The sequence below is a fragment of the Rutidosis leptorrhynchoides genome, chromosome 7 (genome assembly GCF_046630445.1).
Source record: "Rutidosis leptorrhynchoides isolate AG116_Rl617_1_P2 chromosome 7, CSIRO_AGI_Rlap_v1, whole genome shotgun sequence".
Classification (NCBI taxonomy): domain Eukaryota; kingdom Viridiplantae; phylum Streptophyta; class Magnoliopsida; order Asterales; family Asteraceae; genus Rutidosis; species Rutidosis leptorrhynchoides.
Window position 1 is genome coordinate 145,707,100 of NC_092339.1, and position 13,420 is coordinate 145,720,519.

The window sequence follows — 13,420 nt, forward strand, 5'->3', positions numbered from 1 at the left end:
GTATCAAAGTTGATCCCGCAAAGATTGAAGCTATCATCAAGTGGGAGACCCCCACTACTCCGACTCACATTCGCCAATTTTTAGGTCTCGCCAGTTACTACCGAAGATTTATTGAAGGATTCTCTCTGATTGCGCATCCTTTGACCGCACTGACTCACAAAGGGAAGAAGTTCATTTGGGAACCCGCACACGAATCAGCATTTCAAACCTTGAAGCAGAAGTTAACCACCGCACCTATCTTATCTCTTCCTGAAGGCAGTGATGATTTCGTTGTGTATTGCGATGCCTCGAAAAGTGGTTTTGGTTGCGTATTGATGCAAAGATCGAAGGTTATTGCTTATGCTTCTCGTCAACTGAAGATTCACGAGCGGAACTACACTACTCACGATCTCGAACTTGGAGCCGTTGTCTTCGCGCTCAAATTATGGAGACACTATCTTTATGAAACTAAGAGTACTATCTTCACCGACCACAAAAGCCTCCAACACATATTCGATCAGAAGTAACTAAATATGAGACAACGTCGATGGATTGAGACGCTGAACGACTATGATTGTGAACTTCGTTATCACCCTGGCAAGGCCAATGTTGTAGCTGACGCTTTGAGCCGAAAGGAGAGGATGCACCTCTTCGTGTCCGAGCCTTGAACATCACCATTCATTCGAATCTCAATAGTCAGATCCGAGTGTCCCAAGATGAGGCTCTCAAGGAGGAGAATATATCTCATGAACACTTGAACATTCTCGTTTCTCGATTCGAAGTTAAGGAGACTGGACTCCGATGCTATGCCGGCAGAATTTGGGTACCCCGTTATGGAGATCTACGGAACCTTATATTAGATGAAGCCCACAAGTCGAGATATTTAATTCATCCATGAGCCGGTAAAATGTACCACGATCTTAAAGAACAGTACTGGTGGCCGAATCTTAAGAAGGACGTTGCAACTTATGTTGGTAAGTGTTTGACTTGCTCGAAAGTTAAGGCCGAACATCAGAAGCCTTCTGGGTTACTTCAACAACCGGAAATCCCGCAATGAAAGTGAGAAAGGATAACAATAGACTTCATTACCAAGCTACCAAAGACGGTGGGCGGATACGATACCATCTGGGTTATCGTTGACCGTCTTACTAAATCTGTACACTTCCTAGCTATGAAGGAAACAGATATGATGGAGAGACTTACTCAACTATACATCAAAGAGGTTGTATCTCGTCATGGTGTACCCTTATCGATAATCTCAGATCGCGATCCCCGCTTTGCTTCCAGATTTTGGCATTCTTTACAAGAAGCCTTGGGAACTCGTCTCGACATGAGTACTGCATATCACCCACAGACCGATGGGCAAAGTGAACGCATGATTGAGACTTTGGAGGACATGTTGCGTGCATGTGTTATTGATTTTGGAAATGCTTGGGAAAGGCATTTACCGCTAGCCAAATTCTCTTACAACAACAGTTATCATTCGAGTATTAATGCCGCACCTTTTGAAGCGTTGTATGGCCGCAAATACCGATCCCCTATTTGTTGGGCCAAGGTAGGCGAAACGCAAATCACCGGACCCGAGATAGTCCATGAAACCACTGAGAAGGTTGTCCATATTTAAGCAAGACTCAAGACGGCCTGTGATCGTCAAAAGAGTTATGCCTTCCTTAAACGTAAAGACTTTGAATTCAATGTGGGTGACCGTGTAATGTTGAAGGTCGCACCTTGGAAATGTGTGATCCGTTTTGGAAAATGTGGGAAGTTAAATCCGAGATACATTGGTCCTTTTGAAATCTTGGAGCGTGTTGGACCCGTTGCTTACTGTTTGGATCTTCCAATTCAATTGAGCTCAGTTCATCCTACTTTCCACGTGTCAAACTTGAAGAAGTGTCTTGCTGCAACGGAACATGTCATACCATTAGAGGAACTTACCATTGACGACAAACTTCACTTCGTGGAAGAACCTGTCGAGATTATGGACCGCGAGGTCAAAACTTTGAAACGCAACAAGATTCTGATCGTCCGAGTACGATGGAATGCCAAACGAGGACCTGAGTTTACCTGGGAACGAGAGGATCAAATGATGCAGAAGTATCCTCACCTTTTCCCGACTCCACCATCTACCTCAGCTTAAAATTTCGGGACGAAATTTTCTTTAACAGGTGGGTAATGTAACGACCCGAAATTTTCCAACGTTTATTTATTAATATTTATTATTAATACTTACGCTTTAATAAATGTATATATATGCATTTACTCGTTACCGTATTTGAATTTTCATGGCCCGACTTGTCTTTGTGACACGCGTACTTTTCACGAATAATATTTTTGAATATATATTTACATTCATGATTATTTATTATTTATTATTTTTAATTAACTAAGGTTAGTAGTTAATTACTTAGGCTTTATTTATTTAAATTGCATACCTACTTGTACTTGGGCTTGGACTTTTATTTCATGGACTAGTAAGCCCACCCTACACTGTTATTGGACTTGTAAGCCCATGTATTTTGCTAGTATTTCATTAATGTTAAATAAGATTTATTAAGTTAATTTGGAGACAAAGTTGTCTCAAGCATGCATGCATCCTTTTCCATACATTTAACTTTATTACCCTTCCAAGCATACACCATAATCCCATACACAAAAATTGAGTTTTGACCTTCCTTCTTGAGCCTCCAAACCATCGGCTTCTTGTGCAAGGGAGGGAGAGTTCATTTTTTTTACTTTGTACTTATGCACTAGTTTCCATTTCATTTTCTCACACACTTACTTGCACTTACTTTTCTCTCATTTCTCTCTCAAAACTTAGTAAGTAACAACACTTTTTATTCCTCTTTTCTTGTTTTAAAAACCGTAACATATAGCCATCATCATCATGATTTCTTGTTTAATTACTTGATTGTTTGTTGGTTGTTATTCAAGATCAAACTTCCTAGTTTGAATCTTCATGGATCTTGGTTACTTCCATCTCTTGTTTGATGAAGAACCAAGAACAAGAACCTAAAACTTGTTAGTTTGTGGTTCTACACTTAAGTGTTTTCAAGATCTAGAGTTCATAAACTTGATGATCTTCTTTATGTTCATGTTTTGTAGACTTGAATTCTTAAGATCTAAACTTTGGTTTGAATCTTCTCAAGTATGAAGCAATATGAACATAATACTTGTAACATTAATTTATTTCTTCATTTCATGTACTTTAAAGTTGTGATTGTTGTAAGCATGGTCAAGTATTACTAGTTAATCTTGATCTCATATTTCTTGAAACCCAAGTTAACTTTGTAAGTTCAAGAACATGAAAGTATAACTTTCTAGTTATAACTTCATATACTTTTGATAGATCTAAGTTTATATAACTTATGATCTTCTAATTTTGTTGTAAACAAGAGCTTACAAACTTACATACATTTTTCAAGTTGAAAATCTAAGTTTCATAACTTATGGTTTCATTAAAGTGTAGATCCAAGTTTTGTAACTTAGGATCTAACTTAAGAACACTAGATCTAGACTTTCTAGTCTAGGATCTTTAAGATCTAACTAAGATCTAAGTTCTACAACTTAAGATCTTGTTTATTTAGTTTACTTTCAAGTTTGTAGCTTTGTATTACTAGTAGAACTCATGCATGTGTCGGATCTAAGATTTGGATGTAACTTTGGTTCATCAAACTACATACAACTCTTAAGTGAGTTGTGCTACATATCTTAGACACACACTAGTGTTATGATGGTCAAACTTGATAAAGATGATGCAAACCCATCAACGAGTTGTACACTTGAAGCTACAAGCATCAAGGATGAGAACCGTGATGAGCATCAAGCACCAAGAACCCACCGGAACACTTTTAGCTACTATTTCTGTAACTGATCAGACCACCTGGGCTACTGTAAAGTTGATTTTCAGTTTTCTCAATTCGTTTATATGATTTTTTGTTTAAGACTCGTCTTAATCCGAGTTACGGTTTAGGATCTATGGCACTCCGAATGTCACTATGTCCTATTAACGTTGTGCTGAAATTTCTGACCTACTCGCACTTAAACGGACACCATGGTCAAACGAAGATGAGTTTGGCTCTGGAAGTTGGTCAGTACCTAGGGGACTCATATACGGAGCCTTGGCCACTGGTCTCACCTCATTTCAGTTTGTATAGAGGTCGTGCCGACTGAACGAAGTCAGCTTTTGTTTCAAACCCTAGTCCTTACTTGAAACTTACTTTACACTTTTGTTAAATGATGAATGATGATGATACTTAAGACCTAATTTACATACATTTAAACCTTTGGGAACGATTTACTGACTTAGTACTTTTGACTTAGGTTGAGGACTTTCTGGACCTACATACTTGCTTACTTTCCCGAACCAACTTTACTACTACTTTACACTGTGAGTTATAGCATCCCTTTTTTACTTTAACTATTTTGGGAACTGAGAATACATGCGCATTTTACATTTTACATACTAGGCACGAGTACTTAAACTTTATATATGTGTGGGTTATACAACGGCATAAAATTTCCCCTTAGCTCGGTAACGTTTAGTCATTGGTCTTTGAACCGGTGAACGCGAATCTTAGATATGGATCCATAGGGTTTGACATCCCCACTCGGGCTAGTAGCGCTAGCATTTAACGGGTGTTTAATACTTCGTAAACATACGCACTCGCCAAGTGTACTTTTAGGGGGTGATAAACGTTAAGTTAGTTACCAAGTGCCCACGGTTATACATATACTTTTCATACTGTTTTGAAACGCTGTTAAAGCACTGAAATCTCGTGGCCTACCTTACATTACTGTTATACTTAAACTATAGCTCACCAACCTTTGTGTTGACGTTTTTAAGCATTTTTTCTCAGGTGCTTAAGGTTTGCGTACTTCCGCTGTTGTACTAGTCATGCCTTGTAGACTCCGCTGCGCTTTTATAGAGATGTCACCGCATGAAACATTTTATCTTGCATACAAACTTTATTACTTTTGAACAATGATTTGTAACGATCTAAGGGTCACGTACTATTATCTTTGCTTCTATTTATAGAAGCATACTTTTGGTTGTAAAATATTTGACGTTGGTTATGACGTCACCTTTATTCATGAATGCAAACTTATTTTGAAACCGCATATAGTATTTGACCTTGTAATGATCCTGTTGTTGATGATTCGTACACGATGGTTTTGTACGGGGCTTCACATAGATAGTGTAGAGTCTGCCATTGAGCAGAAAAATATAGATCATTTGATTAAGCAATATCCACCACTAGCACAGTATAATCCGGTGCCACCCCTAGCCCACCAACGTGCCCATGAGCCACCGGAGAAAAAGGTGGCCATTTATGAACACGCATTTAAGCACGAAAACTTTAGGGTTCCACCGTCAGACTTTTTCCTAGGTGTTTTAGACCATTACCACGTGGGGTTAGGGTAGTTACATCCATACGCCATAGGAAAGATAGTCATGTTCGAAATGTGGTGTGCTGCGCTAAACAAGGTGCCTATGGTCAACGTGTTTTGCCATTTATACCGTCTTGCCACACATCATAAGTCATGGTTTACATTTTTCGCACACCAAAATTTCACAAAAACCCCCAAATCAAACACTGGCCAATGGAAAGAAACCTTCTTCTTTATTGACCAAACCGTCGTGGGTACAAATTTCCCGCAAACCTTAGTTTGGTGCGATGGTGTAACAAAAGATGTAAACAAAATCCCGAAACTGGATGATGATGAAGCCAAGCTACTCGCGGAGTGCGCAAACGCACAGCTCGTCCATCGTGCCTATGGAAATGCGATGCTGTGGCTGGGGATGATATCTGCCCATTGGCCATGGGAGGATCTGCGACCAGCCATAGTCGCACCGAATGGCAAGGGTAGGAATAGTAACGTGTATATCCATTTTACGCAGCCACATATGTCTGTATTTAACATGCGTGTTTATGTATGCAGAGATGAAGATGAAGAAGGTGCTAACCGCAGAGGAGATTGCGACGATCTCCTTCCGCAAACAGAATGTGAACGAGCCACTTGAGCAAGAAAAGTCAGGCGAGAATGAGGTACTCGCCCCGCAGACATCGGCTAACAAGTGCAACACGGCCACAGACCCACCAACTAACGCATCCAAAAAGAAGAAGCTGACTCCGAAACAAAGGGAGGATATGCGGAATGACAACTTCGTTCCCATAGAGCAGCCATCCACAAACCTTCCTCCTCCAACCATTGATGAGCATTACACTACTACCGTTTCTGGTGCATTATGACTATATTAACTAACTTATACGTCTTCGCAGAGCATCTGGACGACACGCATCACAAGCCACCGCAGGCGAATCCCGAACTTGAAGCCACCGCAACGTGAAGAGATAAGGCGATACATCTTGACTCTGTTTCTACACCAACTCCACCATGCGGTAGCTTCCGCCTAGCCAACCTGAACCAGCTTACCCAGTCCTCCGCAGAGAATGCCGCCGAACAGTCTGATTTTCTGCAACAAATTTTTCCGGCTGAAATCCGTGAGCAGCTAGCCGCACTGCCCTTCCACCAAGCGCACAACGCCTTTATCCAAAACGGCCTTGTGTTCTTCGGCATGTTTGCGGATCAAGCACGCCGTGCCACCAATTTGTACCAAGTAGCCTTGCGGAAAGAAACGGAGCTTGGATTGCTGCAGGCGGGTGTTGATCAGGTAAAGAAAGACAAGGATGACGCGGAAGAGGCGCGTAAAGCTGCGGAGGTGACTGCGGCTGAGACAAAAACTGCATTGATTGAGGAAAGAAAGAAAATGTAGTGACCCGTAAAATTTCGACTAATTTTAAACCAAACTCTCGATACGATATTATATTTTTGACACGATGAGCAAAGTCTGTAATGTTGAAATATCAAAAACTTTGAACTATGTTCATATAATCAATTGACCTTCGACTGTTCTCGACGATTCACGAACAACTATTTGTAAATAGATACATATATATTTAAATATATATATATATATATATATATATGTAATAATTTGAAATATTATTTGAAATAATATATGAGTTAATTGTTGGAAATAAATATGTAAAATAAAATGCGATGTAATAAAAACTATTATTATAAATATATATTTATATATATATATATGTGTGTGTGTGAGTATATAATAAATATGTATATAAATACTACTTAAAAATGTATAAAATAATATTAAATCTATTTGTTTAAAAATATATAATATATTTATGTGATAAAAATTGTTATTTAAAACTGATTATATATAGAGAGAGAGTAAATGGAAAATGAATGATTTCGAGCTTAATTGGTAAACGTCGGTAACACTGGGTTGATGTTTTGTTAGTTTTAATATAGATATTGTACATGTTCATGAAGGATTGAAATAAAAGTTGGACTATAAATTGATTACGAAGATTTTAGATTTGTTAAAAATATTTTTACCTTTTTAAGTTTAAATATTAGTACTCCGTACATGTAAATTGGAACAGAAAATAAATAATTATCGAACCTTTTTAATCAGGTTTCAAACAGTTAATGAGTGAAATAATTAATTATATTTAATCTAAAAGTTTGGGATTTTTAGGAACACTTTTATACGACAACTGTTTAGCAATGGACACGATATAGCCATCTGTGATAAACTGTCGGTAGTTAGAATCCAAATATCTCGATGGCTCAACTGTTTCTCCTCAATTCTTTCACACGTGACTTTTTAAATTATTATTATATATTATTAATGTTTTCTGAATTATGTATTATATATACAAGTTCTTGCACTGCACATGAGAAACCAAAAACCCACTTCTTTCCTGTTTCTTTTCCGAGCCATCACTTCACCACTGATCTTCAACCTTAATCACTATCCCACTACCACCCAACACCACAACCATCTGCTACTGTTGTAATCGACCACACCTGAAGCCATCTCTCTCTCGATAACTCCCTTTCTCTCACTACAACTCTGAAACCCACGACCACTTTTGAACCATTTCACTTTGCTCGAATTTTGTTTTCTATTTTCGATCAATAACCACCAAACCAACTTGCAATCACCACTTAACCATCACCGTGAACCGCCATCGTGTTTTACTGCTACTGCAGTCTACATGTTTCTGTTTCAGTCGACAAAACCCCAAGAACACCACCAACCGCCACCTTGATAATCTCCATCACCCTCTCCATCTCCTACAACCACTTCTATTGGTTTTCTGTTTCTTCCACGATGAATAATGCAATGACAAGCAACCTGTTAACTACTTCTGTGTTCAACCGTCACCATCATAGCCACTATTATTTTTTTCTTTTCTTTCTTTTCTCTCGACCAGGCTGCTGTATAGTATCACTTCTGTTTTACTGTAACTGCTATAAGTATCTATTTCGGTTCGATAGTTAACTACTGTACTATTTTTGTTTGTTGTTCGATGCATAACATCAACAAAAACCCAGAAACACAACCATCGAAACCTATTTGTTTCTTGTTTCTGATATTGACGCAAACAACCATGACTCAACACCTTCCTTGCTAACTGTATCATTCGAATCTGCAAACTGGTTGTTTCTTTTGTTTTCGATCAAACAACCAACACCTTAACCTACAATTAATAGCTGCCGTATTATATATTTTTTTCGGTCAAGCATCATGTGGAAACCAACGAAGAAACTGCTACAAAATTATATAACTTTGGTTTGGGTCTGTTAAGTGGGTTTTGCTATTTGGGTTTGTGAACAAGCTGTTGGGCCAGGATCGTCTTTCACAAATGGGCCGGATATGATCTTTTTCTATCCATTTTGCAACAGCGGTTTTCTATTTTTTTATGAACGGTGGAAGAAAAAGATTACAGAGTGAAAGGGTAAATATATTTAAGTTAGGGAATTAAACAGAAAAGTAATCGCAGAGCAATGGTTTGGGAAGTTTGTGGGTGTTTGAGCGAGAGGTCTTGGGTTCGAGCCTGGGTAGGGGCGTTATACATTTAGGAGCTTTTTTTTCTTCAAAGGTTGTACTCTTTTATTATTATTATTATTGATTATTGATATTATTGATTTTTATTGTTATTATGTTATTACTAATACAAAAAAAAATTATTATTATCATTAATACAATTAATATTATTATTATTATTATTACTAGTAGTATATTATTATTATTTTATAAGTATTATTATTATTGTTAATATTATCATTATTATAATTATAATTATTACTATTATTAGTATTATCATTTAGGTTATTATTAGTAGTATCATTATGATTAAAATCAATATCGTTATTATTATTATTATTATTATTAATATTATTATTATTATTATTATTATTATTATTATTATTATAAATATCATTATTGCTAAAATTATCATTATTTGCATCATTATGAAATGTATCATGTTAGTAAAAGTATTATTTTCATTAAAATTATTATTATCATTATTATTAAAAGTAGCACTTTTATTAAAATTATCATTTTAATTACTATTAGGATTATTATTATTATTATCAATTGTATTATTTTTGGAGACAATATTATTATTTTTATCACTACTACTATTATTATTATTACTATAAAAATTATTATTATCAATATCATTATTACTATTATTATTATTATTTTAGTATTATCATAATTATTATTTTAACAAATAAAAGATATTTATATAAAAATATAAATATTACATATATCATAAGTATATCTAATGTACTATTTAAATATAAAAGAAACATATATAGATATATATAACATTTGAAATAACAAATACATTATAATAAGTAATATATTATATAATTAATATATATAAACTGGTTTGATTACTATTACATGATAATTATATGTTTTAATATATATAACTGATATAGGTTCGTGAATCCGAGGCCAACCCTTCATTGTTCAATGCCGTCGTATGCATATCTTTACTACAAAATATCGTGTCGTGAGTTCATTTGCTCCCTTTTTACTCTTTACGTTTTTGGGCTGAGAATACATGCAAATGCTTTATTAACTGTTTTACAATATTTATATGCGTGCGTTCATTTGATTCCCTTTTACTCTTTACATTTTTGGGACTGAGAATACATGCGCTACTTTTACAACTGCTTTATTAAATGCTTTTGAAATACATTTTGAACTGCGAATACATGAAATGCTTTTATAAATGTTTGACGAGATAGACACAAGCAAAACATTCCTCGAATGAATTATGTGGATGTGATAATTTCCACCATTGAATTATGTGGACGTGATAATTGCCACAATTGATATGAATATTTTTTCCCTGATTATTATTGCTTGGTAACCTAAGAATTAGGGAACATCACTAATTTTGAGAATTAGTGCACGCCTAATTGACGCGAATCCTAAAGGTAGCTACCGGGTTTAACACCCCCACCCAGAATGTTCACTAGACGGAAGAGCTAGTGGGCGTGGTGTTTAGTACTTCGAAGTTTATATGATTATTATACAGACGAGATGTTCTGTTTTGGGGATATTATTTATGCGCATTATATGTTAAGGTCGGTTACCAAGCCAAGCTATAAAAGCAATGAAAAGTGAATGTTATGTATCGAGAGAATGATTTTTATACACAGGTTATGTGTATGTTATTTTGGTGCACGAGATATGTGTACGGTTACTAAGATTTATGAAAAATGATTTCGTACACGAGAAAGGTGTACTGTATTTAAAAGATATCGCATGTACATTACAGGTGGGTATAGGATTCGGGCCCATTTGTACCATGCAGCATTTAAATCTTGTGGTCTATCAAAATGATGAATTTTATTGTTTTATGATAAACCTATGAACTCACCAACCTTTTGGTTGACACTTGAAAGCATGTTTATTCTCAGGTATGAAAGAAATCTTCCGCTGTGCATTTGCTCATATTACATGGAGTCGTTCATGGCATATAGAGGTACGTTCATCGCAATGGTACCAGATGTTATTGTATTCGTTCAGGAAAAATTTGGACTGGGTATGACAGAAAAACCGCGAGCTAGTGAGGGCGGTTGATCAAGCGAAAGGGGAGACCGAGCGTCTGCGGGCAGAGCTTGAAAAGGTGCGCAGGGAGAAGGATGACGCGGTGACTTACCGCGAGCTGGCAGAGGCGGACTTGTTGAAGCTTCGCACCTCCCTCCCTACCATTGCGCTAAAGGTGATGGACTCGGATCCCGTGTCTGAAAAGTTCAATGCCTATTTCGATGCGGTGAAGGAGCATGACCGCAACAAGGTGATGCTCGAGGTGATTAAAGGCTGCGACCTTACACCATCGTACCCCAAAATTGTACAGAAATATTTGAAGGAGGGTACAGCTGCGGTGCTCCTTGAAGCTGAGTAGGTCATCTAGTCCATTCCATTCCCCTTAATAAATGATTTCGCTTCGGATCCGAATATGTCACTTGATGGCTTCCTCAAGGAAGAATTTTAATTTGAACAATTAATTGATCATTCACGCCGTAAGTCCTATGCTTAGGCAGGCAATTTGTAATTATTTTTTGTTGAGCCCTAAGTCCCTTGTTGGGCAGGCATTTAAAACAATTTGTATTTGTAATAACTTATTGTGCTATATATGTGTATTATGCATGCGTTGTTGTGTACGTTATTGTTTATATATCACGAGTCAAAACAAAAGATGAACCGCATGCCTATGCGCTCAAGTTAGCCAAAACTCATGCGCACTCGGGTACTGCGTAAAATAAACCAATACTTTAGCAAATTTACCCTTATATTTTTAGACTCAAAAGCTACTGCGTTCTTGCTTTGTCATGTGCTAGAGGTGCACTTTAGCTGTATGGTAAGCAACGCAACTAAAAACAAACCAATGCTTTTATACTTAAGAGTTCCTCAAGCAAACCAATGCGAGAGTAAATATGCACAAGCAAACCAATGCTTGTATTTTTAAGTCGACTTGGCAGCCATCTAGTCTGCGTGGCAATTGGTTAGGGGAAAACCAATTCCCTTTACCTGCCGTTTATGTCTAGCCTTGTAACCAAACAGGCTTCTGCCGCGCGGGGGCTAGAAGACACCCCTAAGTAGGCAGGAACCGCATACAAAAAGAAACATACATATAGAAAGCGTATACTCGAGAACATATATTTTAATTGGCATTAATCATGATTACAATCTCGACACATCCAAACGGACGGAAATTACATGGGAAAGAATAATATGCTAAAATATTTGGAGTGATCAGGTCCAACCAGCTACATGTAACATTTTCTCAACAACGTCGCGTGCCAACTGCGCTTCACAGGTTTTCCATTTAATGTCGTGAGATGGCATGCCCCGGTGTTGCTTGCTCCTACTACCTTGTATGGACCTTCCCAACGGGGGCCCAACTTCCTAGTATCTTCCGCATGACTTGCGTCATTTTGACGCCAAACCAGATCCCCGCACTTATAAGAGCGCGAATGCACACGCTGATTATAGTACTTTGCGATTTTCTGCTTATTATTAGCTTCGTTAATCGCCGCAGAGAGTCTGCGTTCTTCCAGCAAATTAAGATTTTCCCGCAAAGCTTCTGAGTTATTTTGCTCATCAAAATTCTGTATGCGGAACGTTGGTACCCCAATCTCTGCGGGTACCACAGCTTCTGATCCATATACCAAACTGAACGGAGTCTCACCAGTGCTTGCTTTAGGTGTTGTTCTATGCTCCCATAATACCTTTGGTAGTTCGTCCACCCAACCAACGCGACCGTGGCTCAATCTAGCTTTAATTCCAGCTACTATATCCCGGTTGGTGACTTCGCACTGGCCATTCGCTTGCAGATACGCAACGGATGTGAAAGTTTGCTTAATATTAAGCCCCGCACACCAACTGCGGAAAGGTTCTCCTGCAAACTGCGTGCCGTTATCGCTAACGATTTCGTTTGGTATTCCGAACCGACAGAAAATGTCTTTCCATACAAAATTTCGCACCCTTTTTCCTGAAATTGTTGCCAGCGGTCTTGCTTCAACCCACTTTGTGAAATAATCAATTGTAACAATCAAAAACTTGATATTTTCTGCATTCGCAGAGTATGCGTAAGATACTGATGTAAGTAACATATGTTAGAAAATAAATGATTATATTACCTCGGCCTTTTGGAAATGGTCCGACTATGTCAATTGCCCATTTGCAGAATGGCCATGGTGATGAGACTGGAATCATTGGATGCGCTGGTGCCCTACTGATAGGTGCATGTATTTGGCATGATTCGCAGTGCTTAACTTTGTGTGCGGTGTCTGCGTACATGGTAGGCCAATAATAACCCAGACGCATAATCTTTGACACAATAGACCTGTGCCCCGAATGAAGAGCGCATGCACCCTCATGCACCTCGCGTATAACCTCCTCTGCTTCGTTTGGGCCAATGCACCTTAAATGTGGTCCTAAATAATTTTTTCGATATAGGACGTCACCCTCAAGGGCATACATTGGTGCCTTGGTACGAACTTTTTTTGCATCGACAGAGTCTGCGGGTGTTGTGCC